This window comes from Macaca mulatta, chromosome 1 (genome assembly GCF_049350105.2).
Source record: "Macaca mulatta isolate MMU2019108-1 chromosome 1, T2T-MMU8v2.0, whole genome shotgun sequence".
Taxonomy (NCBI): domain Eukaryota; kingdom Metazoa; phylum Chordata; class Mammalia; order Primates; family Cercopithecidae; genus Macaca; species Macaca mulatta.
The window spans coordinates 212,748,004-212,775,319 of NC_133406.1; the positions used below are offsets into that span (position 1 = coordinate 212,748,004).

At 48.3% G+C, this 27,316-nt stretch overlaps 1 protein-coding gene across 2 annotated transcripts in view; it reads left to right on the forward strand.

The window, feature by feature from the left end:
* Positions 1-603: 603 nt before the first annotated feature.
* Positions 604-27,316, forward strand: part of PTAFR (platelet activating factor receptor) — a 50,302-nt gene continuing 23,589 nt past the window's right edge. Inside the window, exon 1 of one of the 2 annotated variants that reach the window (XM_077966880.1) lies at positions 604-669. The gene's annotated coding sequence lies outside the window, so the exon portion shown is untranslated. Of the gene's footprint in view, positions 670-20,000; positions 20,088-27,316 lie in introns of those variants that run through there. The other variant, XM_015132896.3, reaches the window with a different exon arrangement.

Sequence of the window (27,316 nt, forward strand, 5' to 3'; positions counted from 1 at the left end):
GGGCTGTGTCCCCATCTCCCCCAGGCTGGGGACTCCTGAGGACAGGGCTGTGTCCCCATCTCCCCCAGGCTGGCAGCTCCTGAGGACAGGGCTGTGCCGCATCTCCCCCAGGCTGGTGGCTCCTGAGGACAGGGCTGTGTCCCCATCTCCCCAGGCTGGGGACTCCTGAGGGCAGGGCAGGGACCTTCTCTAGGTCAGGGCTCATCTCCCCCTCAGTCAAAGGACCCAGTTCCTCTCTCCTCTACCAGCCCAAGCCCAGCCCTTCCTCCCAGAGGGGCGCAGCATCAGAGGGGTCCAGCCCAGTACTGTGGGATGAGCTGGTGTGCCTGGCTGGATGTGGGTATTCCTGGTAACTTTGGTGTTGGGGCCGCACCCCAGGAGCTGGCTTCCTGGTCTCAGCTGCCCTGCCCACCCAGCAGAGTCCGGGGGCAGGCCTTTCCTAATCCTTCGTCCTGCTGCTGCTCATTGGAGGGTAGAGCAGAGTGAGTCACACACCTGCGTCTGGGCCCGTCCTCTGCCTCCTCTCCTCTCATTACCTGCTTCCTGAGCTCCCTGAGAAGTCATCCAGGAGCTCCCCGAGAAGCCGTCCAGGAAACATGCTCTCAGGGCCCCCCCATCTGCTTCAGCCTCTTTGTCACCGCCTGGACCACCATCCCTGCTGTTTCTCAGGTAAGAGGCTGGTGATCTAAGGGAAGGGCTCAGTTGCGGCCGCTTTGTCTAGCTGCCCTGCAGAATCCTCAAGGCTGCTCAGATTCCGGAAGGGTCCGCAGAGCTAGGTAATGTCTGGTTTCCCTCCTGTTGGCACCCCCTCAAGGACACATGGCCCGTCTTTGTTGCCCACAGACACAGCACAAGCCTCCCACCCCTCAGGGTCATTTACACACACTCACCAACAGACGCGGCACCCCTCACTCACCACACAAAACACATCTGCGTCACCCGCAGAACCCCTTCACCACACACAACAGACCCTCATCATCCACAGATACAACCCATGACCCTCCCTATACACATACACGAACGGCACCAACGGACAATATTGCCTCACGTGATGCAGATCCTAACCCAGGAGAAAACATCCTTACAGACACACAACATGCACAACCGCACGGACAGAAGCACACCCCAACCCGGAAGACCCTCCACCCACTCACTGCAAACAAACTCACTCCGCAAGGTCTCACAAATATCTTCCTACACACACACACACACACACACACATACACACACACAGAGCAATGCAACCACCTGTACATATCAGAACTCCCCTTCCCCCAGATGCGCCCGCCCTACTGTTCAGTCAGTAGGTCAGTAACCCCATTCCCACTTCTCACCCTCTCGAGCTCATGCACTGGCAGCCAGGGCCACACAGCGGAGCAAGAAGGGCAGAGCTGAGCCAGGGGTCCCAGTCGCACCAAAGAGCATGACAGGAGAGGCTAGCGCTCCCAGCTGTTTCAGTGCTGCTTCCTATAGCCCTAGGACTTAGAGCACACTGATAATAAAAACACGGGTGGATCACCTGAGGTCAGGAGTTCCAGACCAGCCTGGCCAACATGGTGAAACCTTGTTTCTACTAAAAACACAAAAATTAGCCGGGCGTGGTGGCAGGTGCCTGTAATCCCAGCTACTCAGGAGGTTGAGGCAGGAGAATCACTTCAACCCAGGAGGCGGAGGTTACAGTGAGCTGAGATCCCAGCACTGTACTCCAGCCTGGGCACAGAGGGAGACTCTGTCTCAAAAACAAAAACAAAAACAAAAACAAGAACAAAAAAAACCCCAGCTACCAGCATTTACTACATGCCTCCTGGGAGCCAAACACCATGCTCAAGGCTTTTACAAGCATTATCTTTTTTTTTTTTTTTTTTTTTTTTTTTTTTTTTTGAGACGGAGTTTTGCTTTCATTGCCCAGGCCAGAGTGCAATGGTGCGATCTTGGCTCACTGCAACCTCCGCCTCCCAGGTTCAAGCGATTTTCCTGCCTCAGACTTCCAAGTAGCTGGGATTACAGGCACGTGCCACCATGCCCGGCTAATTTTGTATTTTTGCAGAGATGGGGTTTCTCCATGTTGGTTAGGCTGGTCTCGAACTCCTGACTTCAGGTGATCCGCCCGCCTCAGTATCCCAAAGTGCTAGGATTACAGGCGTGAGCCACCGTGCTTGGCCATAAGTATTATCTTACGCAGTTGTGTAAAACCTTTATGAAGTAGGTATTATTATCTTCATTTTACAGCTATGGAAATAGGCTCAGAGAGGTTAAGAAACTTGCCTAATGCACCACAGCTAAGAGGCTGTAATGAAATTTAAACTTAGGTGAGTCTGGTCCCAGAGTCCACCTTTCTTTTTTTTTAAATGTTTTACTATTTATTTATTGAGACACAATCTTACTCTGTCATCCAGGTTGGAGGGCAGCAGTGGCATGATCTCAGCTCACGGCAGCCTGGACATTCCAGGCTCAAACGATCCTCCCGCCTCAGTCCCTTCATGAGTAACTGTGACCACAGGCACGCACCACCATGACCAGCTAATTTTTATATTTTTTTGTAGAGACAGGGTTTCGTCATGTTGCCTAGGCTGGTTTTGAACTCCTGAACTCAAGCAATCTTCTTGCCTTGGCCTCTCAGAGTGCTGGGATTGCAGCAGGCATGAGCTGCCGCACCTGGCCTCGTGCTTCTTTTTTTAATTAAAAAAAAAAAGAGAGAGGTAACAAATTAGCAAGTTAAAAGTTCAATAGATATAAAAGAGTACATAGAGAAAAGATACTCTCCTATCCTTGTTCTCCAACCACCCTATCTCCCTCTTAGAGGAAGCCTGAGTTACTCTAGAAGGACCTCTCTCTCTCTCTCTTTTTTTTCTTTTTTCTTTTTGTAGAGATGAGGTCTCACTATGTTGCCCAGGCTAGTCTCAAACTCCTGGGCTCAAGTGGTCCACCCGCCCTGGCCTCCCAAAATGCTTGGACTACGGGAGTACACCACTGCGCCCGGCTGGAGACCTTTCTTTTAACCACTGAGTTAGTTGGTTATGACAGTTACATTTCATACCAATGTCATAGCTTTCTAGTCTATAAAGAGTGCCCAGGCTCTGTGGGCTTTCCCAGGCCCTCCCCTGCCCAGGCAAAGCCAGTGGCCTCAATTAGGCTTCTTCCAACTTAAGTCCTCTGCTGCCCTAAACCTCTAGGGACCTCTCTTCCTTTGAATTTCCTGGTCTGGATTGTTCTCCCTGTCAGGCCTCCCCCGCGAGGCCTGGCCACATCTCTGAGGCTTCCTCTCAGGATACAGTGCATGCCAAGGCGACCTTTCTTACAAGATAGGGAGCGGAGTAGTTCTTGCTTTGCTCCCGAGCTGAAGAGGGAGGGCCAGCAGGACTCAGCCCTGAGCAAGGGAGGGAAAGGATGAGGGAGAGGAAGAGGAAGAGGAGAGGAGAAGAGAGACGAGAATGATAGTGGCCAGGCGTTGTCCTTTACTGGCCTAATCCCATTGTGAGGATGGCGGTGCTTCACAGATGAAGGCTCTGAGGCTCAGGGAGGCCCAGGGACTTGTCCCAGGTGACACCGTTGTGAAGTGGCAGAGGTGAGATTTAAACTCCCAGAGTTTGTGGAAAGATGTGAGAGAGAGGGAGAGAGAGCCCAAGAGAGAAGCTGAGGTTGTGGTGAGGAGGAAGAGAAGATTCGGGGCCGTCCATCCCTAGGAGTCTCCCTGGGAACTTGCTGCCTAAGTAACTTTTGGGCTCTCAGAGACCTCTGGTTTTAGAGCAGTCCCCTTCCTCCTGTGACTCTTTCTCTATTCTGTTCTTTTGCACTATTGTCTGTCCTTGGTATTGTCTATACCACCCCTTCTTAACTACTACAACTTAATGGCAAGCCTGATAGACGATGTGGCGTATTCCTGGACTTTCCACTTTCTCATTCTCCAGATTCTCTTTGCCAATCTCAGGCTTATGTATTTATCTTATAGAATACAAGATAAATATAATCTGTAGAATAATATTACAAAACAGTTGTGTATCCACTGCAGTGTTAAATATTACAGATATAATAGAAGCCTCCTGGCCAGGCACGGTGGCTCACGCCTGTAATCCCAGCACTTTGGGAGGCCAGGGTGGGTGGATCACGAGGTCACGAGATCGAGACCATCCTGGCTAACAGGGTGAAACCCCGTCTCTACTAAAAATACAAAAAAAAAACTAGCCGGGCGAGGTGACGGGCACCTGTAGTCCCAGCTACTCGGGAGGCTGAGGCAGGAGAATGGCACGAACCAGGGAGGCGGAGCTTGCAGTGAGCTGAGATCATGCCACTGTACTCCAGTCTGGGTGACAGAGCGAGACTCCGTCTCAAAAAAAAAAAAAAAAAAAAAAAAGAAGCTTCCTGTGTATTCACACTCATTCCACTGCCTTTCTCAGAGGTAATCATATCCTGAATTTGTCTTTATATATGGATGCATGTGTATTGCATTCTCCAACATAATAATGTGTTAAGAAATGTTATCTGGCCAGGCACGGTGGCTCATGCCTATAATTCCAGCACTTTGAGGCCGAGGCAGGCAGATCACCTGAGGTTGGGAGTTTGAGACCAGCGTGACCAACATGGAGAAACCCCATCTCTACTAAAAATACAAAATTAGCCAGGTGTGGTGGTGCATGACCGTAATCCCAGCTACTTGGGAGACTGAGGCAGGAGAATCGCTTGAACCCGGGAGGTGGAGGTTGCGGTGAGCCGAGATTATGCCACTGCACTCCATCCTGGGTGACAGAGTGAAACTCCATCTCAGTGGTGTGCGCCTGTGGTCTTTGCTACTCAGGAGGCTGAGGTGGGAGGATGCCTTGAGCCCAGGAGGTGGAGGTTGTAGTGAACTGAGATCATGCCACTGCACTCCAGCCTGAAGTCCATGAGCTTGTCTCAAATACATGAACTTGTATCAAAAAGTATAATTTATCTTCTGCAACATGCTTTTTTAGTATCGCATTAACGTTTATTTATATTTATTTATTTATTTAAAATGGAATCTCACTCTGTTGCCCAGGTTGGATTGCAGGGGCTCACTGCAATCCATCTTGGCTCACTGCAACTTCTACCTCCTGGGTTCAAGAGATTCTCCTGCCTCAGCCTCCTGAGTAGCTGGGACTACAGGAGTGCGCCACCATGCCCGGCTAATTTTTGTTTTAAAAAGTAGAGACAGAGTTTTACCATATTGAACAGGCTGGTCTCGAACTCCTGACCTCATGATCTGCCTGCCTCGGCCTCCCAAAGTACTGAGATTACAAGTGTGAGCCACCGTGCCCGGCCGCATTATGTTTATTATCCTTGTTATTATATGCAGCTCTTTTCATTTTAATATATGTACAGGATCGCACTGAAGAACCATACAAATGTCTGTCTCCTTACTTCTGTGTTTAATATATTTGGTAAATACCTAGGAAAAATGTGCACATTTTCAACTTTATTATACAATTATTATTTTTTATTATTTTATTTTTCTTTTAATTGGCATGTCATCTGGCAAGCATTTATTATGAAAGTAACTTCCGGGTGCAGCACAGCAACATGGCACAAGTATACATATGTAACAAACCTGCACGTTATGCACATGTACCCTACAACTTAAAGTATAATAATAATAAATAAATTAAAAAATAAATAAATAAATAAAAAAAATTCAACTGAATAGCTTTTAATGTAAGATACAGAAAATATGTATATCTATGCTGGAATTGCTTTTGTAGCTGTCACATTGGGTATACATGAAAAGTATAATATAATCTCTGTGTAAAAAAAAAAAAAAAAAAAAAAGAAAGTAACTTCCAAAACAGTAGTGGCAGTTGCACTGTCTTTTGGCAGGGTAGTAAGAGTTTCCATTGCTCTGTATGCTCTCCAGTATTTGGAATTGCCAGACTTGAATTTCTTCCATTCAGGTGGGTGGTGATTGTTTTAACTTAGGCTCCTGATTTCCTGAAATGTTGACTACATTTTTATATTTCTTGGTCATTTGGGCTTTTCCTTCTGTGAATTGCCTATTTCTTTCTTGACTCCTTTTTCTATTGGGTTTTTCTTCAGTTGACTTATAAAATTTATATTATATAACGCCTGAAAATTCTTTGTTGCATGTGTTGCAAATATCTTCTCCTGTTTTGTGACTCTTCATCAGTTTTTGTTTTTTGGGTTTTTTTTAGATGGAGTTTAGCTCTTGTTGCCCAGGCTGGAGTGCAAAGGCGCGATCTCCCGGAGTCTTCCACCTCTAGGATTCAAGTGATTCTCCTGCCTCAGGCTGCCGAATAGCTGGGATTACAGGGGCCTGCCACCACACCCAGCTAATTTTTTGTATTTTAGTAGAGTTTCACCACATTGGCTGTGCTGGTCTTTAACTCCTGACCTCAGGTGATCCACATGCCTTGGCCTCCCAAAGTGCTGGCATACAGGCATGAGCCACCGTGCCCAGACTGTTTGTTTTTTGAGACAGAGTCCCCCTCTGTCACCCAGGCTGGTGTGCAGTGGCAAAATCTTGGCTCAGTGCAACCTCTGCCTCCTGGGCTCAAGTGATTCTCATGTCTCAGCCTCTTAGGTAGCTGGGATTACAGGCATGCTCCACCACACCAGGCTAGTTTTTGTATTTTTAGTAGAGACGGGGTCTCGATATGTTGTCCAAGTTGGTCTCGAACCCCTGAGTTCAAGCGACCTGCCCGCCCCATCCTCCCAAAGTGCTGGGATTACAGGTGTGAGCCTCACTCCTGGCCATTTTTGTATTTTTAGTAGAGATGGAGTCTTGCTATGTTGCCCAGGCTGGTTTTGAACTCCTGGGCTCAATTGATCTGCCTGCCTCAGCCTCCCAAAGTGCTGGGATTACAGGTGTGAGCCACTGCACCTGGCTTTCATGTTTTACAGTGTCTTTTAATGTAAATAGTTTTCAAATTTCTATGGCCAAATTTATCCAGCTTTTCTTTATTATGTATAATTTCCATGTCTTAATTTAAGAAGTTTTCTTGGCTGGGCATGGTGCTTCACGCCTGTAATCCCAGCTCTTTGGGAGACCGAGGTGGACAGATCACTTGAGGCCAGGAGTTTGAGACCAGCTTGAGCAACATGGCAAAACCCCACCTTTACAAAAAATACATGGTGCCTCTAGTCCTAGCTACTCGGGAGGCTGAAGTGGGAGGATCGCTTGAACCCAGAGACAGAGGTTGCAGTCAGCTGAGACTGCACCACTTCACTCCAGCCTGGGTGATGAGCGGGACTCTGTCTTAAAAAAAAAAAATTGGGGGGGCCGGGCATGGTGGCTCATACCTGTAATCCCAGCACTTTGGGAGGCCGAGGCGGGCGGATCACAAGGTCAGGAGATTGAGACCATCCTGCTGAACACAGTGAAACCCCGTCTCTACTAAAAATAGAAAAAATTAGCCGGGTGTGGTGGCAAGCGCCTATAGTCCCAGCCACTCGGGAGGCTGAGGCAGGAGAATGACGTGAAGCCAGGAGGCGGAGCTTACAGTGAGCTGAGATGGCGCCACTGCACTCCAGCCTGGGTGACAGAGCGAGACTCCGTCTCGAAAAAAAAAAAGGTTTTTTTCTCCCACCCCTAGATCAGAAAGATATTCAACTCTATTTTCTTCCAACACTTTGTATATTTTGTTTTTCATGGGTTGTTATTCCATTTGGAATTTAATTCTGGATATGATATGAGAGATCTAATTTTATTATTATTTTTTCCTTAATGGATGGCTAATAGCTTGCACTATTAGTGGCTATTAGTAGCTAATATCTACTCTTCTTGATCTGTAATGGCAACTCTGTCTGTCAAGTTTCCATAGATGAGCTCTTTATTTACGGGATCTCTGTTTTGTTTCTTTGCTCTGTTTATTCCTCCTTACTTCAGTGAGTAGCCCTTTTCTCATTAGTATCCAATGGAGGATAGTGTGGGTGGAAGAATACCACAGGGAAAAGAGCATGGGTTTTGGAATTGCTATGATAATATCACTCTGAGGGCCAGGCGAGGTGGCTCACGCCTGTAATCCCAGCACTTTGGGAGGCCGAGGCGGGCAGATCACTTGAACTCAGGAGTTCAAGACCAGCCTGGGCAACATAGCGAGACCCCGTCTGTATAAAAGAAAAAAATACCACCCTGTATTTTATTTATTATTTGTTTATTTATTGATTGATTGACATGGAGTCTCCCTCTGTCACCCAGGCTGGAGTGCAATGGCATGATCTCGGCTCACTGCAATCTCTGCCTCCCAGGTTCAGGCAATCCTCCTGCCTCAGCCTCTGCAGAAGCAAGGATTACAGATGTGTGCCACCACCCTGGGTTAATTTTTGTATTTTTATTAGAGATGCGGTTTCACCATGTTGCCCAGGCTGATCTTGAACTACTGACCTCAGGCGACCCGCCCGCCTCAGCTTACCAAAAATGCTGGGATTACAGGTGTGTGCCACCACGCCCAGCCCCACTCTGTCTTAATACTGTGACTTTAAAGTAAGACTTGACATGTAATATGAAAAGTCCTTTCAGGTATCCTTGTTGTTCATATATATGCCCTTGTTCTTCAAAAATTTCTCAGTTACTCTTGGCGCTTTGCTTTTTCATTTGGAATTTTAGAATTAGCCTGTAAATTTTCTGGGAAAACCATTGGGATTTTGATTGCACTGGCTCTGAATTTATAGATTAAATTGGAAAGAATTTGTATTTTGATGATATTGACAGCCTCATGCATGAATATAATACATCTACCTGTTTATTTAATTTTTTTAAAAAATAATTTTTGTAATTTCCTTCATCAAGATCTTGCACATCTTGGGGCTGGGCACAGTGGCTCACACCTGTAATCCCAGCACTTTGGGAGGCCGAGGAGGGCAGATCACCTGAGGTCAGGAGTTCCAGACCAGCCTGACCAACATGGTGAAACCCTGTCTCCACTAAAAAAAAAAAAAAAAAAAAATTAACCAGGTATGGTGGTGTGCACCTGTAATCCCAGCTACTGGGGAGGCTGGGGCAGGAGAATTGCTTGAACCCAGGAGGCAGAGGTTGCAGTGAGCTGAGACGGTGCCACTGCACTCAAGCCTCGGTGACAGGATAAGACTCCATCTCAAAGATCTTGCATATCTTTGGCCAAAACAAGAAAAAACAAAAAAAGCCAAAATAGTTTTCTTGCTGTTATAAGTTGTGTCTTCTTAAAAATATCATTTTCTGTTTAATTGCTTGTTTATAGGAGCATGATTGCTTTCTGCATGTTGATTTTATATCCAGAAATCTTGTTTAAGTGCTGTTTTGGTTCTAATAATTTTTCTATGGAAATGCTGCAATTTTTCTACGTAAATGGTCATACTGTCTGTGAAGATAACAGTTTTGCTTTTCCTTACCAATCTTTTGTAATCTTTTTTTTTTTTTTTTTTTTTTGAGACGGAGTCTCGCTCTGTTGCCCGGGCTGGAGTGCAGTGACCGGATCTCAGCTCACTGCAAGCTCCGCCTCCCGGGTTCACGCCATTCTCCTGCCTCAGCCTCACCAGTGGCCGGGACTACAGGCTCCCATCACCATGCCCGGCTAATTTTTTTCTATTTTTAGTAGAGACGGGGTTTCACCGAGTTGGCCTGGGTGGTCTTGATCTCCTGAGCTCGTGATCTGCCCACTTCGGCCTCCCAAAGTGCTGGGATTACAGGCGCGAGCCACCGCGCCTGGCCATAACCTTTTTTTCCTTTGATCTGATAGTCTTCACAACATAATAAGGTTGTGATTATTCCTATATGATTATTCCCATTTGCAAATTAGAAAACAGGCTTGAAGAGGTAATTTGGCTTTTTCAAGTTCACACAGAAAGCAGGTAGCATCAAGATTTGAACTCAAGTCTCTGATTCTAAAACCCGTACCCTTTTCCTTATGGTATTCTTTCACCCACATTATCCTCCATTTGCTGATGAGAAAAGCGATACTCACAGCAAGGAACTGTCCACAACACTCTTGGCAAAGGACAGGTTTTGAGAGCAGAAAGAACCGAACAACCCCTTTATAATAGTTGTGCAGCACTGCCCTAGTTTAGTGTATCTGGGTCCTAATTCCAGCTCTGTTACCTACTAGCTATGTTACTTGAATAAATCACTTCCTCTCTCTAATGTCATTCATTCATTCAATAAGCTTTATCCAGCACCTGCAATGTGCCAGGCAATGTTCCAGATCTTGGCAATAAACTCAAGGAGATTACAGTCTAGTTGGGGAGAAGATAATGAGCAAAGTAAATAAATAAATAAAATACATGTTATATTAGATGTGATAGGTGCTGTGGAGAAAAGGAAAGCAGGATGAGAGCCTGGGAATGTGGGGGGATGGCTGCAACTTATTAGGGTGGTCAGGAAAGGCCCCAGTGAGAAAGTGGCATTTGAGGAAAGACCTAACTTTGAGTGTCTGAGGAAGAGTGGTCCAGGCAGAGAGAACAGCAGGTACAAAAGGGTGAGGTGAGGCCAGGCACGGTGGCTCACGCCTGTAATCCCAGCACTTTGAAAGGCCAAGGTGGGTGGATCACTTGAGGTTAGGAGTTCGAGACCAGCCTGGCCAACATGGTGAAACCCCGTCTCTACTAAAAATACAAAAATTAGCCAGGCGTGGTGGCGTGTGCCTGTAATGCCAGTTACTTGAGAGGCTGAGGAAGGAGTATCACTGGAACCCAGGAGGAGGAGGTTGCAGTGAGCTGAGATGGCACTATTGAACTCCAGCCTGGGCGACAGAGCAAGACTCTGTCTCAAAAACAAACAAAAAAACAAAAAAGGAAAACAAGAGGGTGAGGTGAGAGTGTGTTGAGGAAGGGCAGGAAGACCAGAACGACTACAGTGGAGGGAGCGAGATGTAGGGAATGAGGTGAGGTCTTACAGGGTCTTGCAGGTGCTTTAAAGGACTTTGACCTCTCCTGTAAGTGAGATGGAAGGCCCTGGGGCGCTTTGAGCAGAGGAGTGATGTGCTGTGACTGATGTTTAATAGTTCAACCACATTGCTGTGTTAAGAACAGACTAGGCCGGGTATGGTGGCTCACGCCTGTAATCCCAGCACTTTGGGAAGCCGAGGTGGGCAGATCACATGAGGTCAGGTGTTCGAGACCAGCCTGGGCCAACATGGTGAAAACCCGTCTCTACTAAAAATAAAAAAAATCAGCTGGGTGTGGTGGTGCACACCTGTAATCCCAGCTACTTGGGAGGCTGAGGCAGGAGAATCACTTGAACCCAGGAGGTGGAGGTTGGAGTGAGCTGAGATCACGCTACTGCACTCCAGCCTGGGTGACAAAGTGAGACTCCATCTCAAAAAAAAAAAAAAAAAGACTAACGGGATGTGAGTATGGAAGCAGGGAGACAGTGGGGAGGCTGCAATCCAGCGGGGAGGTAGAGGGACTTGGACCGGGGCTGTAGCAGTGGAGGTAGTGAGAAGTGGCAAGATTTTGGATCTATTATCTATCTATCTATCTATCCATCCATCATTTAAAGTTTTTTTCTTTTTTTTTTTTTTTGAGATGGAGTCTCGCTCTGTTGCCCAGGCTAGAGTGCAGTGGGGTGATTTTGGCTCACTGCAACCTCTGCCTCCTGGGTTCACGCCATTCTCCTGCCTCAGCCTCCTGAGTAGCTGGAATTAACAGGCACGTGCCACCATGCCCAGCTAATTTTTATATTTTTAGTAGAGACGGGGTTTCACCATGTTGGCCAGGCTGGTCTCGAACTCCTGACCTCGTGATCTGCCTGCCTTGGCCTCCCAAAGTGCTGGGATTACAGGCGTGAGCCACTGTGCCCAGCCCATCATTTAAAATTTAAAGTAAATTTATTTATTTTAAAATTTAAGCCGGGCGCGGTGGCTCAAGCCTGTAATCCCAGCACTTTGGGAGGCCGAGACGGGCGGATCACGAGGTCAGGAGATCGAGACCATCCTGGCTAACACGGTGAAACCCCGTCTCTACTAAAAATACAAAAAAAAACTAGCCGGGAGAGGTGGCGGGCGCCTGTAGTCCCAGCTACTCCGGAGGCTGAGGCAGGAGAATGGCGTAAACCCGGGAGGCGGAGCTTGCAGTGAGCCGAGATCCGGCCACTGCACTCCAGCCTGGGCTACAGAGCAAGACTCCGTCTCAAAAAAAAAAAAAAAAAAAAAAAATTAAAATAGGTTTGATGAACGAATTTTTAAAATGTCTTATAAACGCAAACATAAAGCAACCCCTGGCCTGGCATGGTGGCTCAGATCTGTAATCCCAGCACTTTGGGAGGTCAAGGTGGGTGGATCGTCTGAGGTTAGGAGTTTGAGACCAGCCTGACCAACATAGTGAAACACGTCTCTACTAAAAATATAAAATTAGCTGGGCATGGTGGCACATGCCTGTAATCCAAGCTACTTGGAGACTGAGGCAGGAGGATCATTTGAACCTGGGAGGCAGAGGTTTCAGTGAGCTAAGATCGCACCATTGCACTCCAGCCTGGGCAACAAGAGCAAAACTCCATCTCAAAAAATAAAAATAAATAAAAAATAAAGCAACCCCTAAAATAAGCAGTCTCCTACTTTCCTGACAATAAGATGTCAAAAGAGATTTTTTTTTCCCCCCGAGACGGAGTCTCGCTCTGTCGCCCAGGCTGGAGTGCAGTGGCACGGTCTCGGCTCACTGCAAGTTCCACCTCCTGGGTCCATGCCATCCTCCTGCCTCAGTCTCCCAAGTAGCTGGGACTACAGGTGCCCGCCACCACACCCGGCTAATTTTTTGTATTTTTAGTAGAGACGGGGTTTCACTGTGTTAGCCAGGAGGGTCTCGATCTCTTGACCTCGTGATCCGCCCACCGCAGTCTCCCAAAGTGCTGGGATTACAGGCGTGAGCCCCCTCACCCGGCCAGAAGAGATTTTTTAAAGGCCAACTTGAATATATACAAACTATCAGGAACATAGCTAATACACTAGAGTTTTTCAGTCCCAGCACTATTAACATTTGGAGCCAAATGATTTTTTTTTGTTGCAGGGCTGTTCTGTGCATTGTAGTATTTTTAGCCCCATCCCTAGCCTCTCCCTACTAGATGCCAGCAGCACAACCCCACTCCCATCCCATCTGCCAGTTGTCACCACCAAAAATGTCTCTAGTCATGGACAGTTGTCCCCTAGAGGGCAAAATAACTCCTGGTTGAGAACCTCTGATATAGTAAAATTCCTACCTATTACACACACACATATTTTGGAGACAAGATCTCACTCTGTCACCCAGGCTGGAGTGGCAGTGGTGTAGTCACAGCTCACTGCAGCCTCAACCTGCTGGGCTCAAGTGATCCTCCCACCTCAGCCTCCCGAGTAGCTAGGACTACAGGCGTGCACCACCATGCCCAGCTAATTTTTTCTGTATTTCTTGTAGAGACATGGTTTTACTGGCATGAGACACTGTGCTCAGCCTTACTTATAATATTTAATTTATTCTTTTAATTACTTATATACTTAAATATTTTGGGCAAGAGCTCGTTATTTTATAAATACGACTTTTTTGCACTCAAATTTCACAAAACAAATGTATAGGCATCTTTTACGCCGGTATCTTCTTTGTTGTTGTAGACCCTTTTCTGTCATTTAACAGAGCTTTCCAGGCTGCATCATTTTCACTTCTGTCTACATTGAATGAGATGCAGCACTTAACATCCCAATAAGATGCTATCACAGGAAAATTACATCCCAAGACACAATTATCCACTACATAATATTGGGACAGTTTTCTTTTTCACTGCTGTTCTGATCTCAAAAGCTGAACAAGTATTGCTTTAAAAAACAAACACAAAATTGAATTTCTTTTAAAAACAAACAGCAAAAAACCCTTTCTTATTTATAAAAAATTGAAAACCGCTGGGCCTGGTGGCTCACGCCTGTAATCCCAGCACTTTGGGAGGCTGAAGTGGGTGGATCACTTGAGGTCAGGAGTTCGAGACTAGCCTGGCCAACAAGGTAAAACCCCATCTCTACTAAAAATACAAAAGTTAGCCAGGCATGGTGGCAGGTGCCTGTAATCCCAACTACTCGGGAGGTTGAGGCAGGAGACTCGCTTGAATGCAGAAGACGGAGGTTGCAGGGAGCCGATATCGTGCCATTGCACTCCAGCCTGGGTGACAAAAGCGAGACCCCGTCTCAAAAAAAAAAAGAAAAGAAAACAAGTGCAACATTACATTTAAAGATATAATGGATCCTCATGTACCTTTAGCCAGCTTCAACAATTACCAGCACACTTTTTTTTTTTTTTTTAAGAGACAGGATCTCACTCTGCCACATAGGCTGGAGTGCAGTGGCATGATCATGGCTCACTGCAGTGAATTTTTTTTTTTTGAGACGGAGTCATGCTCTGTTGCCCGGGCTGGAGTGCAGTGGCCGATCTCAGCTCACTGCAAGCTCCGCCTCCCAGGTTTACGCCGTTCTCCTGCCTCAGCCTCCCGTGTAGCTGGGACTACAGGCGCCCGCCACCTCGCCCAGCTAGTTTTTTATATTTTTTAGTAGAGACAGGGTTTCACCGTGTTAGCCAGAATGGTCTCGATCTCCTGACCTCGTGATCCGCCCGTCTCGGCCTCCCAAAGTGCTGGGATTACAGGCTTGAGCCACCGCGCCCGGCCACTGCAGTGAATTTTTAAAAGTTTTTTTGTAGAGATGGAGTCTGGCTACGTTGTCCAGGCTGGTCTCAAACTCCTGTCCTCCAGTGAGGACCACCTGGACCTCCCAAAGCGCTGGGATTATAGGTATAAGCCACCATGCCTGGCAATCCTCAATTTCTCTTCCTCCTTCCTTCCTTCCTTCCTTCCTTCCTTCCTTCCTTCCTTCCTTCCATCTCTCTCTCTTTATTTTTTTTGACTGGGTCTCACTCTGTCACCCAGACTGAGTGCAGTGGTGCAATCTTGGCTCACTGAAATCTCTGCCTCCTGGGTTCAAGCGATTCTCTTGCCTTACGCTCCTGAGTAGCTGGAATTACAAGCATGTGCCACTACACTAAGCTAATTTTAGTATGTTTAGTAGAGATGGGGTTTCACCATGTTGGCCAGGCTGGTCTCAAACTCCTGACCTCCAGTGATCTGCCTGCCTCGGCCTCCCAAAGTGCTGGGATTACAGGCATGAGCCACCGCGCCCGGCCCAATTTCTTTCTTTTTTTCCCCTCTTGTTTGAATCAGGATCCAAGAAGATTCATGTAGCAATTGGTTGCTATGTCTCTTACTTCTCTTTATTTAAGTAGTTAATTTACGTTGAGGTGAGTTCTCACTGTGTTGCCCAGGCTGGTCTCAAACTCCCGTGTCAAGTGATCCTCTCACCTCGGCCTCTCAAGGTGCCGGGATTACAGGCGTGAGCTCCTATGCTCGACCTCTTAATTCTCTCTTAATCAATAGTTTCTCCCTATATATTTTTTTTCTTGTTTAGAATTTATTTATTGAAGAAAGCAGGTCGTGTGTTCTGTATGTTTCTTATCATGTGCGTTAGTTGAGTGCATCCCTGTGATTTTGTTTCCTTCTGTAACAGGAGTAAACCGGTGGTTAAACTTGCTGATTCTATTTTGGTTTCCTTGGCAAGACTGTTTTATAGGTGGTGTTGTGAATTGTGCACGCTCAAACACAACTTCATCAGAAAAGTTTTCAAACATACACAAAAAGAGAAGGAAGAGTACAAGAAATCCTTGTGGTAGTTTCCTATGGCTGCTATAAGAAGTTACCACAAACTTAGTGGTTTAAAATAACACACGACTGGGCGCGGTAGCTCATGCCTGTAATCCCAGCACTTTGGAAGGCTGAGGCGGGCGAATTGCTTGAGGTCAGGAGTTTGAGATCAGCCTGGACAACATTGTGAGACTGAGATCGCGCCACTGCACTCCAACCTGGGAGACAGAGCGAGACTCCATCTCAAAATAAATAAATAAATAAAAATCAATCAATCAATCAAATAAATATTTTGCCACATTCTCTATTTCTCCCCTCTCTCCCTTCATTCCTCTTCCTTTCTTTTTTTCTTCATACTCTGTATCCATCCTTCTTTATTTCTTCTCTTTGTTTTTCTTACTTTCTCTCTTTCTCCTTCCTTTCTTCTTATTTTGCTGTAATATTTTAAAGCAAATTCCACATATATGGACATTTTGTTATATAACTGTAACACCATTATCTCCTAATACTATTATCAAGAATCCCTTAGAATTATCTATACACCAGTTTCTGTGATTTTCTCAGATATGTCTGTCCTGGATATTTTCTGTTTTCTCCTCCAGACCCACTCTGGGAATGCTGGTGCATGGCCAGAATGCACTCCACCCTTCTTCACCCACCTCTGTGCCCTGGGCTGCCCTGTATGGACCACATTAATGGTTCCTTTGTTTCTGGTTGGGCTCAGCCAACTGGTGGTGCCGATAAGACGATAAGACGTCAGAGGATGGGAGAAGAGAAAGGTTCGAGTATTTATTTCCTGGTTCCCTCCCTGCCAGTTGCAGGATCAGCTGCAACTTCTTTTTTTTATTATTTATTTATTTTTTTTGAGACAGAATCTCGCTCTGTTGCCCAGGCTGGAGAGCAGTGGCTTGATCTCAGCTCACTGCAACCTCTGCCTCCCACGTTCAAGCAATTCTCCTGCCTCAGCCTCCCAGGAAGCTGGGATTACAGGCGTGTGCCACCACGCCCGGCTGATTTTTATATTTTTAGTAGAAACAGGGTTTCACCATTTGGCCAGGCTGGTCTCAAACTCCTGACCTCAAGTGATCTGCCTGCCTCGGCCTCCCAAAGTGCTGGGATTACAGGCATGAGCCACCATGTTTGGCCTCTGAAATCTCTTTTAATCTGGAAGAATCTCCTCCCTGTTTCTTGTGTGCTTTTATTTCATTTTATTTTTAACTTTTTTTTTGTTTTGTTTTGTGTTATAGAGACAGGGTCTCCCTGTTTTGCCCAGGTTGGTCTCAAACTCCTGGGCTCAAGGGATCCGTCCGCCTCAGCTTCCCAAAGTGTTGGGATTACAGGCATGAGCCACTGAGCCTGGCCCTGTGTTTGTTTCTGTGTTCATACGGTTGATTTCGGGAGAGAACTGGCTTCGTTGTCCAGTAGAATGTTCTATATTCTGGAATTGGCTGATTTCTTCCTTGTGAGGTCCTTTAATTTATTCCTCTGTCCCCTGTATTTTCTGAAAACTGAGGTTAGACCTAAAGGCTTGATTAGATTCAAATTTGGACATATTTGCTTGTTGTTTTTTTTTTTTCACCCAGGCTGGAGTATAATGGCATCGTCTCAGCTCACTGCAACCTCTGCCTCCTGGGTTCAAGCAATTCTTATGCTGCAACCTCCCAAGTTGCTGGGATTACCAGCGGTAATCAGCAGGTGTGTGCCACCATGCCTGGCGGCTGGTGTTTTGTTTGTTTGTTTGTTTGTTTGTTTTTAGTAGAGACGGGGTTTCACCATGTTGGCCAGGCTGGTCTCGAATTCCTGACCTCAACTGATCCGTCCGCCTCAGCCTCCCAAAGTGCAGGAATTACAGGCATGAGTCACTGTGCCCAACCAAATTTGGACATATTTTCAAGTGGAGCCATCATAGTTTGCTAACAGAATGGATGTGGGGTGTGAGAGAAAGCTTAGGACTCAGTTTCCTCATTTGTAAAATATTGATAGTAATACCTGCCTACCTACCCTGCTTATTGATAATCTCAAAAGAGGTGCTGATCTGCAGCTGCCACGTGTGCGCGTGGAAGGGACTATACTGGAAGGCAGGCCGAGCCAACAGTCCCGGACCTTGAGCCAGGTGTCCTGGAGACTCTGGGCAATGGAGGCTGGTTGATCCCGGAGGTCCCTCCCAGGCTTGCTGTCCCTCCTGGAGGGTGGTGGCTGGAGGAGGGCTGAGGTGAAACTGTTTTGGAACCAAGGATCTGGGCTGGGGAGCAGAGTTGAGGCCTTGCCTTTCAGGTGAGCAGTTTGCATGAAGGCTAAGTTCATGTACAGACCATGGCCTCATATTTCAGGGCACTCGAGGCTCAAAAGGCCTCTAAGGGAGATAAGAAGAAATGATCAAACTGAGTCTGTTTCTTTTCCTTCTTTTTTTTTAAAAAAATATAAAGATGGGGTCTCATTATATTGCCCAGGCTGGTCTTGAATTCCTGGGCTCAGGCAATCCTCCTGCCTTGGTCTCCCAAAGTGCTTGGCCTGAGCCTGTTTCCATGTGCCTGGCAGGAGGCCTGGGCTGCATTTTGGGGATTGGGAGAGTGTGTGTGGTGGGGGAGCATGGAGCAGTATGGACGCATGAACTTGAGGAAGGAGGTGAGCCTGGCAGGTGTGAGTGAGGGGAGACTGGGCGTGAGTGTGCAGGTATCTGGAGGGACACAGCGAGAGTGGGCATCTCTGCATGAGAGTAGGCACTGAGTGTATATGAGTGTGCAAGTGTTATGTGGTCTGAGTGTGTCTGCCTGTGTGTGATGTGGGGCTGGAGATGGAGGAGGGGGCAGATGCTTGGCTCTAGTTCTATATGACTGAGGCAAATGTTACAAGTGGTTTGTCCTGGCCAGGCGCGGTGGCTCATGCCTGTAATCCCAGCACCTTGGGAGGCCGAGGCGGGTGGATCACTTGAAGTCAGGAGTTCAAAACCAGCATGGCTAACATGGTGAAACCCCATCTCTACTAAAAAGACAAAAATTAGCCGGGCATGGCAGTACATGCCTGTAATCCTAGCTACTTCAGAGGCTGAGGCAGAAGAATCGCTTGAAACTGGGAGGCAGAGGTTGCAGTGAGCTGAGATTGAGTCACTGCACTCCAGTTTGGGGGACAGAGTGAGACTCTGTCTCAAAAAACAAAACAAAACAAATCAGTATTTTGTCCTTTGAGATTTTTGGCTTTGATAAGGGACATTAGGAGGAGGAGCCTGGCCCAGATACCCAGAGTGGAGCTGAGGCTGGATGCTGATGCAGGCCCCCGACTCTGCTTACACCTGCCTTGCTGTGGGACCCTGGTCCTGTCGGGACCTCAGTTTCCCTCTCTGTGTAGGAGGTTGTTGGGTCGGCTGATGTATCTGAGGGACTTGCTTCTTTAGACAGGGTCCATCCCAGTGCCTGGTGCCTGGGGGTGCTCAGATGGTGCTTGTTGGTTGGTTGAAGGAATGAGTGGGTAAATGGACTGGAAACCGAGGCAGAGACTCTGGCTCACCTCTCACTTATGCACATGGGATGCCCCCACCGGCTCACTTTCACACATACCCCCACACCCACACTCACACATTCATGTGTGTTCACCCTCGATTGCCCACCCCTCTTCACACACACGCTCCCACGAACTCACACGCTGCCCAACCCAGGCTCAAGGTCTCAGGGAGCTTCCACGTCCACCCCCACAGCTCTGTTCCCATGGGATTTCTGGGCTCAATGCTTCTTGGTCTCCAGGGATGCCCTGCCCAGTCACGCCGCTGACCACAGTGACTCTTCTGAGCTTCATATCCCTCCACTTCTCCCTCCACTTCATATCCCAGCGGGCATTCTCTTTCCTCCACTCCCTTTCTTTTATTTTCTCTCTCACTCCCATCCAGAGACACATAGACCCAAATGCGCACTGGCACATGCTCGCCGCCTGTGTCTCCTCATCTCGTCTTTTGTCTTGGATCTTCCCTTGTCTTTGTGCCTGAGTCTCCTTGTTCCTCTCATCTCTCCCGGCGTTTACATCTGTCTTTTTCCCTGAGCCTCGCTCCCTCCATCCATTCCTCCGCCCTCTCATTATTTTTCCCTGACTCCCTCCCGCCTCCTCCCTCTCTCCTTTGATTTTCCTGGTCCCTCATCTCTCCTCTCTCCTCTTCCTCACTCTCATGCTCCCTTTCTCGCTCTCTTGAGTGCATGCACTTGCTTTCTCTCTCTTGCTTTTCCTCTTTCTCACCTCAGCTCCCTGGCCTTGGGCGCTGCCTACAGTCGGCGTCCCTCGCTCTTTATGAGAAGACTCTGTGCAGTGCCCAGGTCCTGGTGGCCAAGCTTGGAAGTTCCTGTGGCACCCCTTGAGAGGCCCTAGGGCCATAGCATTTCCTCCCAGGGGTGACTTGGTAGTGATACGCTGTTTCCTCACTTCTGCAATTGCCAGACAGCACAGAGGCTGAAGCTGGGGCCAGGACCCAGACAGAGACACACAGTTCCTGCAGCTGAAGCCGCTGCCCCTGCTACAGGTAAGGGGGACTCCTGGCCCCTGCTGGGCAAGGGGGAGGCATAGAAAAATATCCTTAGGAGGCAAACCAAGGTCATGCCCCCAGGCTGCGCCTACACAGATGGGCGCTTCTATTTTTTCTTTTCTTTTCACAGGGTCTCTCACTCTGCTGCCCAGGCAAAAGTGCAGTGGCGTGATCACGGCTCGCTGCAGCCTGGACCTGCCAGGCTCAGGTGATCCTCCCACTTCAGCCTCCCAAGTATCTGGGACTACAGGCGTGCTCTACCATGCCTGGCTAATTTTTGTATTTTTTGTGGAGACAAGGTCTTACCTTGTTGTCCAGACTGGTCTCCAACTCCTGGGCTCAAGCAGTCAGCCTGCCTTGGCCTCCCAAAGTGCTGGGATTGCAGGCATGAGTCACTGTGCTCGGCTGCTTCTGTTTTTAAGGGATTGTTCTGGCACCTTTCTCAGGCCCAGAGTCTCATGTTTAGAAATAACTTCTAGTGTCTAAACATTCCTGGAGAATCCAACACCCAAGTTTGGCTTTTCCGAGGCTGGGACAGTGCTGACCCAGAGACCCCACTGGGAGGTGGCGATGGTGGTGATGGGGGCAGCTTGGATCTCAGGGAGCCAAATGACATCTACTTGACTAGCTGTGTGGTCTTGGCCAAGTTACGCTCCATTTCTGTGCAGTTTTCTAAATTGTCAAATAAGGATAATGCCATCTCCCCCACAGAACTGTCGGGACATACAAAGGATCTACTACAGGGCGGGGTACTTAGGAACTCACTAAATGCTAGGTTTGCGGGGTGGGGAAGGGGGTGCTGAAAATAACCAGGTTCTTATACACAGGGCCAAGCCCACAAACAATGGCCCCTATCAGGTCCCAGGTGCTAGGGACAGGGCCCAGGCTGGCACCTGCTGTCCTCCGCTGGCAGGAGGTCCCGACGTGGGGCCGTGTACTCGCTTACTTGTGAAATATGACAGAACCGGCAGGCTCTCTCCCCACACCTCCGGCTGCTCTCCTTTAGCTCTGACTGAATACCCAGCTGTGTTCAGGTGTTTGGGGCGGTGTGTGTGTGTGTTGGGGGAGGCGGTAGGGGTGGGAGGTGTGTTGGGGAATGCTAGGGAAGCAAAAGAAACACCACTATCTTTAGGTCCTGACAAACCAGCCAGAGAAAGAGGTCAGCCCCTTAGATGACTGGGTCCTGGGCCAGAAGTGGGCATCCGGGGTTTCGATCTCAGCTCCTGCTGACAAGCCGGGACATTGAGTCGTTCAGAAGTGGCACTTTTCTCCTTTGCAGATTGCAGGTTAAAATACTGACCTCTGTGGGCCGGGCGTGGTGGCTCACGCCTGTAATCCCAGCACTTTAGGAGGCTGAGGCTGGCAGATCACGAGGTCAAGAGATGGAGACCGTCCTGGCCAACATAGTGAAACCCCATCTCTACTAAAAATACAAAAATTAGCTGGGGGTGGTGGCAGGTGCCTATAATCCCAGCTACTCGGGAGGCTGAGGCAGGAGAATTGCTTGAACCTGGGAGGCCGAGGTTGCATTGAGCTGAGATGGCGCCACTGCACTCCAGCCTGGGTGACAGAGCGAGACTCCATCTCAAAAAACAAAACAAAACAAAACAAAATACTGACCTGTGAGTTTGAGGGGAGGATGAAGTAAGAGGTGGGGTGGGGAAGTGCTTTGTCAATTGGAAAATGCTGCACAAAGGGGACCGATGCATTCCCTCTAATGCTGACTCTGTGATGCATGCTGTAAGCGCCTTACGGATGAGGAACCTGTTTTGTTCACTGTTGTATCCTTTATCCTTAGCACAGGGTTTGCAACATAGCATATGCTTAGAATATGCACAGGACAGATGAATGACGAAGTGGTTTTTGCAGTTGGGAGTGAATGGACGGTGAACCAGAGGGCCAGTATCTGGTCCCAGCTCTGCCCCCGACGCTGCGTTCACCTTGGGAAAATTCCTTCTCATCTCTGGGCCTCAGTTTCCCCATCTGGTCATTGAAGGAGTAAGGAATTCACAGTTTATGTTATCAGTGACAAAATGCGCCTACAGGACTGAGTTTTCTCTGATTGGTGATGGGAAGGGGGTATGAGGAGAGGTTGGGATCTTGTTGTCCTTTTACAGGGAGCCCCTTCCCACCCCAGGCCTATAAAGGAGGCCTTGTTGAAGAGGACGGCATTCTCTTTCTTGGTGGCATCCCCCACTTTCCTGTTCTGATCCCCTAGGTGGGTAGAGGCTTGGGCCTCCGAGGGCAACAGTGGAGCAGGACCCTGGTAGCACCCCTTGACGGGCCTAGAGGTGTGTGTCTGGGGCAGGAGTGGAGCCAGCTCCCGAAGGGCAAATGCTGGGACCCTGCTGCAGCCCCCTCTCTGACCAGCCCCTCTTGGGTTCCTTGCCAGCATGATGAGAGCGGGGAGAAGCCTCTGGTGTGTCTTTGTGTGTGCATGTGTGTCTGTGGTTATGTGGGGTGTCTGGCTATGTCTGCGTGTATCTGGAATGATGGGCCGGGAGCATAGCCAGGCTGCATGTGGCCTGCTCCAGCCAGACATCTCCCCTCCCAGGAGCAGATGGCCCACAAAGCCAGCTGAGAGGCTGATAGGCCTCTGTGTGTCTTCAGCCGAGGGGAATCACAGCCAGATTCTGTGTGTGTATTTGTTTTTGTGTTTGTGTGTGAGAGAAAGAGACAGAATATGCAGGGGAGGATCACCACTCAGCCGCCCCTCCCCACTCCCTTGGTTCTGCAGGAGGGGGATCATCAGGGCCTGGGTTTGGCGTTGAGCCCGACTGGTTAATGGGAGAAGCACGTCAAAATCAAATTTGTGCATACCCTGCGCCACCCACCCCGCCCCGCTTTTTTTTTTCTTTTGAGACAAGGTCTTGCTCTGTCATGAAGGCTGGAGTGCAGTAGCATGATCACAGCTCACTGCAGCCTCGATCTCCTGGGCTCAAGCAATCCTCCCACCTCAGTCTCTCAAGTAGCTGGTACCATAGGTGCACACCATCTTGCCTGGCTAAGTTTTGTGGTTTTTTTTTTTTTTTTTTTGTAGAGGTAGGGTTTGACATGATGCCCAGGCTGGTCTTGAACTCCTATGCTCAAGCAATCTGCCTGCCTTGGCCTCCCAAAGTGCTGGGACTACAGGTGTGAGCTACCATGCCTGGCCCATGCCCTCCCCACCCCACTTTTTGTTTTTTAAGAGACACAGTCTTGCTCTGTCACCCAGGCTGAAGAGCAGTGGCATGATCATGACTCACTGCAGCCTTGAACTTCTGGTCTCAAGCCATCCTCCTGCTTTAGCTGCCCAAGTAGCCAGGACTACAGGCACATGCCACCATGCCTGGCTAAATTAAAAAACAATGTTTTTTTTTTTTTTTTTTTTTGTGGAAACAGGATCTTGCTATGTTTCCCAGGCTGGTCTTGAACTTCTGGCCTCAAGCCATCTCCCACCTTGGCTTCCCAAAGTGCTGGGATTACAGGCGTGAGCCACGGCACCCAGCCTACATTACCTTTTACAGTTCATAAAGTCCATTTCAATGTATCAAGTGCTTTACTGTTTACCAAAAACTGTCACTACCAATAATCTCACTTCCTTTTTTTTTTTTACAACAATGCTTTGAGATAAGCAAGGCACAGACACCGCATTTTGCAGATAAAAACCCAAGGCTCAGAGCTGGAATGAGGCTCACTCAAGTTATGTGGGTGAGTGGCACAGCTGAGGCCAGAGCCCACATCCCCTGGTTTCGGTTCCTATGCTTTCTCTCTGGCTAACCTCGATTGCTTCTAGGAGACAATGTGTAGCTGGCTTGGTGCATGGCCAATTCGGTTGCTTCTTTATTCACTTATTCAACAAACATTTTCTGAGGACAGCAGAGAAGGGAGTTCACAGTTACTGAGTAAATTGCTTCACTCTGCTCTCACAATCACCCTGTGAGGAAGGTTTTATTACCATCATTTTGCAGATGAAGAAAGGGAGGCTGGGAGAGCCAAGGATCACATAGCAAGGAAAAGCAGACCCAGGTGCAGACTCAGGTCTGTGTGACTCCAGGGCCTGTGCCCAGCCCTGCTTTTTTCCCTAGACGGGGTCCTGGACTGGGCACGAGGACACCAGCAGGACTCAGGAACTCCTAGGCTGAGAAGAAGTCAGCGTGATTCCTGGTATAACAGAGGCATGGCCAGGTGCGGTGGCTCATGCCTGTAATCCAGCACTTTGGGATGTCGAGGTGGGCGGATCACCTGAGGTCAGAAGTTCGAGACCAGCTTGGCCAACATGGTGAAACCCTATCTCTACTAAAAATATAAAAATTAGCCAGGCATGGTGGCGTGCGCTTGTAATCCCAGCCACTTGGAAGGCTGAGACACGAGGATCGCTTGAATCTGGGAGGTGGAGGTTGCAGTAAGCTGAGATTGCGTCATTGCACTCCAACCTGGGTGACAGAGTGAGACTCGGTCTCAAAAACAACCCGCCCACACACAAACAAAAACCAGAGGCATAACAGAGGCATGATGTGCCCAGTGCTGGGGCAGCCCAGAGGAGGTGGTTCCTCCCTCCCTCTTCCTGGCCCTGGCCCTGTCCTGGAAGCAAAATTGGGTAGGGTAACTCAGACAGATACCATCTGGGTATCTGGGAGCCAGGAGGAGAGACCCAGGCCAGACTTGGGGTTTCCTAGGCCAGCTGAGCAGAGGCTGAGTCTCATCAATGTTATATACATATCTGGGGCCAGGGTGAGGTCCCCAGTGAGAAGGAACACTGGGTAACTCTGACTGGCACCCAGATCACCATCATCCCTGGTGCCCTAGACCCTGTCCTTAACCTCTCCCAGACAGGGTGCTCCATTCATCAGCCAATAAATGTGCATGGTCCCTTGCACTGGGAATTGTGGGAGCCTGGCACAGAATTCCCCAGAGGTCAGGATTTCTGCTACCTTAATTCATCCCTCAAATCCTTCTGCATCTTGGAGAAATGGTATTGAAACCACTCTGTGAGAGGTCTCATTAGAGGGTGTGGCCAGCACGGCCAGGCCAGGGCACCAATGTCAAGCAACAGAGCATGTCAGAAAAGGAAGTAACTCATGTATTGAGCACCTTCTATATGCCTAGTACTGTAGAGGTTGTCTGTCTTCAACATCAGGGCTACACTGTGAGGTCTTTTTTTTTTTTTTTTTTTTTGAGATGGAGTCTCGGTCTGTCACCCAGGCTAGAGTGCAGTGGCACAATCTCAGCTCACTGAAACTTCCCCCTCCCGGGTTCAAGTGGTTCTCCTGCCTCAGCCTCCCACATAGCTGGGATTACAGATGTGCCACCATGCCCAGCCAATTTTTGTATTTTTAGTAGATATGGGGTTTCGTCATGTTGGCCAGGCTGGTCTCAAACTCCTGACCTCAGATGATCTACCTCCCTTGGCCTCCCAGAGTGCTGGGATTACAGGTGTGAGCCATCCCATCCAGCCTAATTTTTATTTTTAAGAGATAGGGTCTTGCTGTGTTGCCCAGGCTGGAGTGCAGTGGTATGATCATAGCTCACTGTAATGGACCCAAGTGATCTGCAGCCTCAGCCTCCATAGTAGCTAGGACTGCAGGCATGTGCCACCACGCCTGGCTAATTTTTTTTTTTTTTTTTTTAATTTTGTAGAGACAAAATTTGGTTATGTTGCTCAGACTGGTCTTAAACTCCGGGCCTCAAGCAATCCTCTTACCTCAGCCTCTCAAAGTGCTGGCATTATAGGTGTGAGCCACCTTTCCAGCCTCAATGTTGATGTTATTCCTGTTTTATAGATGAGGAAACCGGGACTGGTCCCAGGGAATCTAAGAGCTGGGATTGGCTAGAGCTGGGCCATGAGGGTTTGGAAACGAAAAGTAAGGGACACTGTGATTGTGTGTGTACGGAGGCTCACTTGTCTATTTAGTCAGTATTTCTCATGTGTGTGCTATGTAGGAGGCCCTGTGATGGGTATTGGTGATATGTCAGAAGCCTTGGCCCTGGGGAGTTCACAGTCCAAAAGGAGAGAGAAATCAACAGCTATGATAATGCAATGTGATGTATTGTTATGGGAACTTGAGGTGGAACTTCCAACTCTGTCTGGGGTAGGGAAGTAAGAGGAATGATAGCCAACATTCAATGAGCTCTCACTATAGACCAGACCAGGCACCTTCTTTTTTTTTTTCTGAGATGGAGTCTTGCTCTGTCGTCCAGCTGGAGTGCAATGGTGTCATCTTGGCTCACTGCAATCTCTGCCTCCTGGGTTCAAGCGATTCCCCTGCCTCGGCCTCCCAAGTAGCTGGGATTACAGGCATGCGCCACCACGCCTGGCTAATTTTTGTATTTTTAGTAGGGATAGGGTTTCACCATGTTGGCTAGGTTGGTCTCGAACTCCTGACCTCAAGTGATCTGCCCGCCTTGGCCTCCCAAAGTGCTGGGATTACAGGCGTGAGCCACTGCGCCCGGCCCTGATAAGGACTTTATATACATTCTTTCTTTCTTTTTTTTTTTTTTTTTTTGAGACAGAGTCTCGCTCTGTGGCCCAGGCTGGAGTGCAGTGGCACAATCTCGGCTCACTGTAAGCTCCGCCTCCTGGGTTCACGGCATTCTCCTGCCTCAGCCTCCCGAGTAGCTGGGGCTACAGGCGCCCACCACCATGCCTGGCTAATTTTTTGTATTTTTAGTAGAGATGGGGTTTCGCCATGTTAGCCAGGATGGTCTCGATCTCCTGACCTCGTGATCCGCCTGCCTCGGCCTCCCAAAGTGCTGGGATTACAGGCGTAAGCCACTGCGCCCGGCCATACACGTTATTTCATTGACTCTTCACACCACTCTGGAGAGGTATGTGCCTGGGTATTATCAGCTCCATTTTCAGGGAGGGACCTGAGACTCAGAGGGAGAACAGGCTTGGCTGTGGTCCTGTGGTAGGAAGTGAGAGAGGCAGGATTTGAACCCAGGTTTGTCTGACTCCAGAGTCTGTGCTCTTAACCACTGTTCTCTAAATACTATACATCCTTTATTTTGCTTGATGCTTACAAAAGCACTATGAAAGAGACGTGTTACTATTTGTATTTTACAAATGAGGCCCAAAGGAGGCAAGCAGTTTTACCAAAGGTTGCACAGCTTTTAAGTCATAAACTGAGTCATATGACTCTAACTTAAAAATACACAACGTACTTTCAAATTTGCCATCTCTTAGGCCCATTAATTTTTTTTTTTTTTTTTTTTTTTTACGGTGGTGAAAACCATAACATAAATTT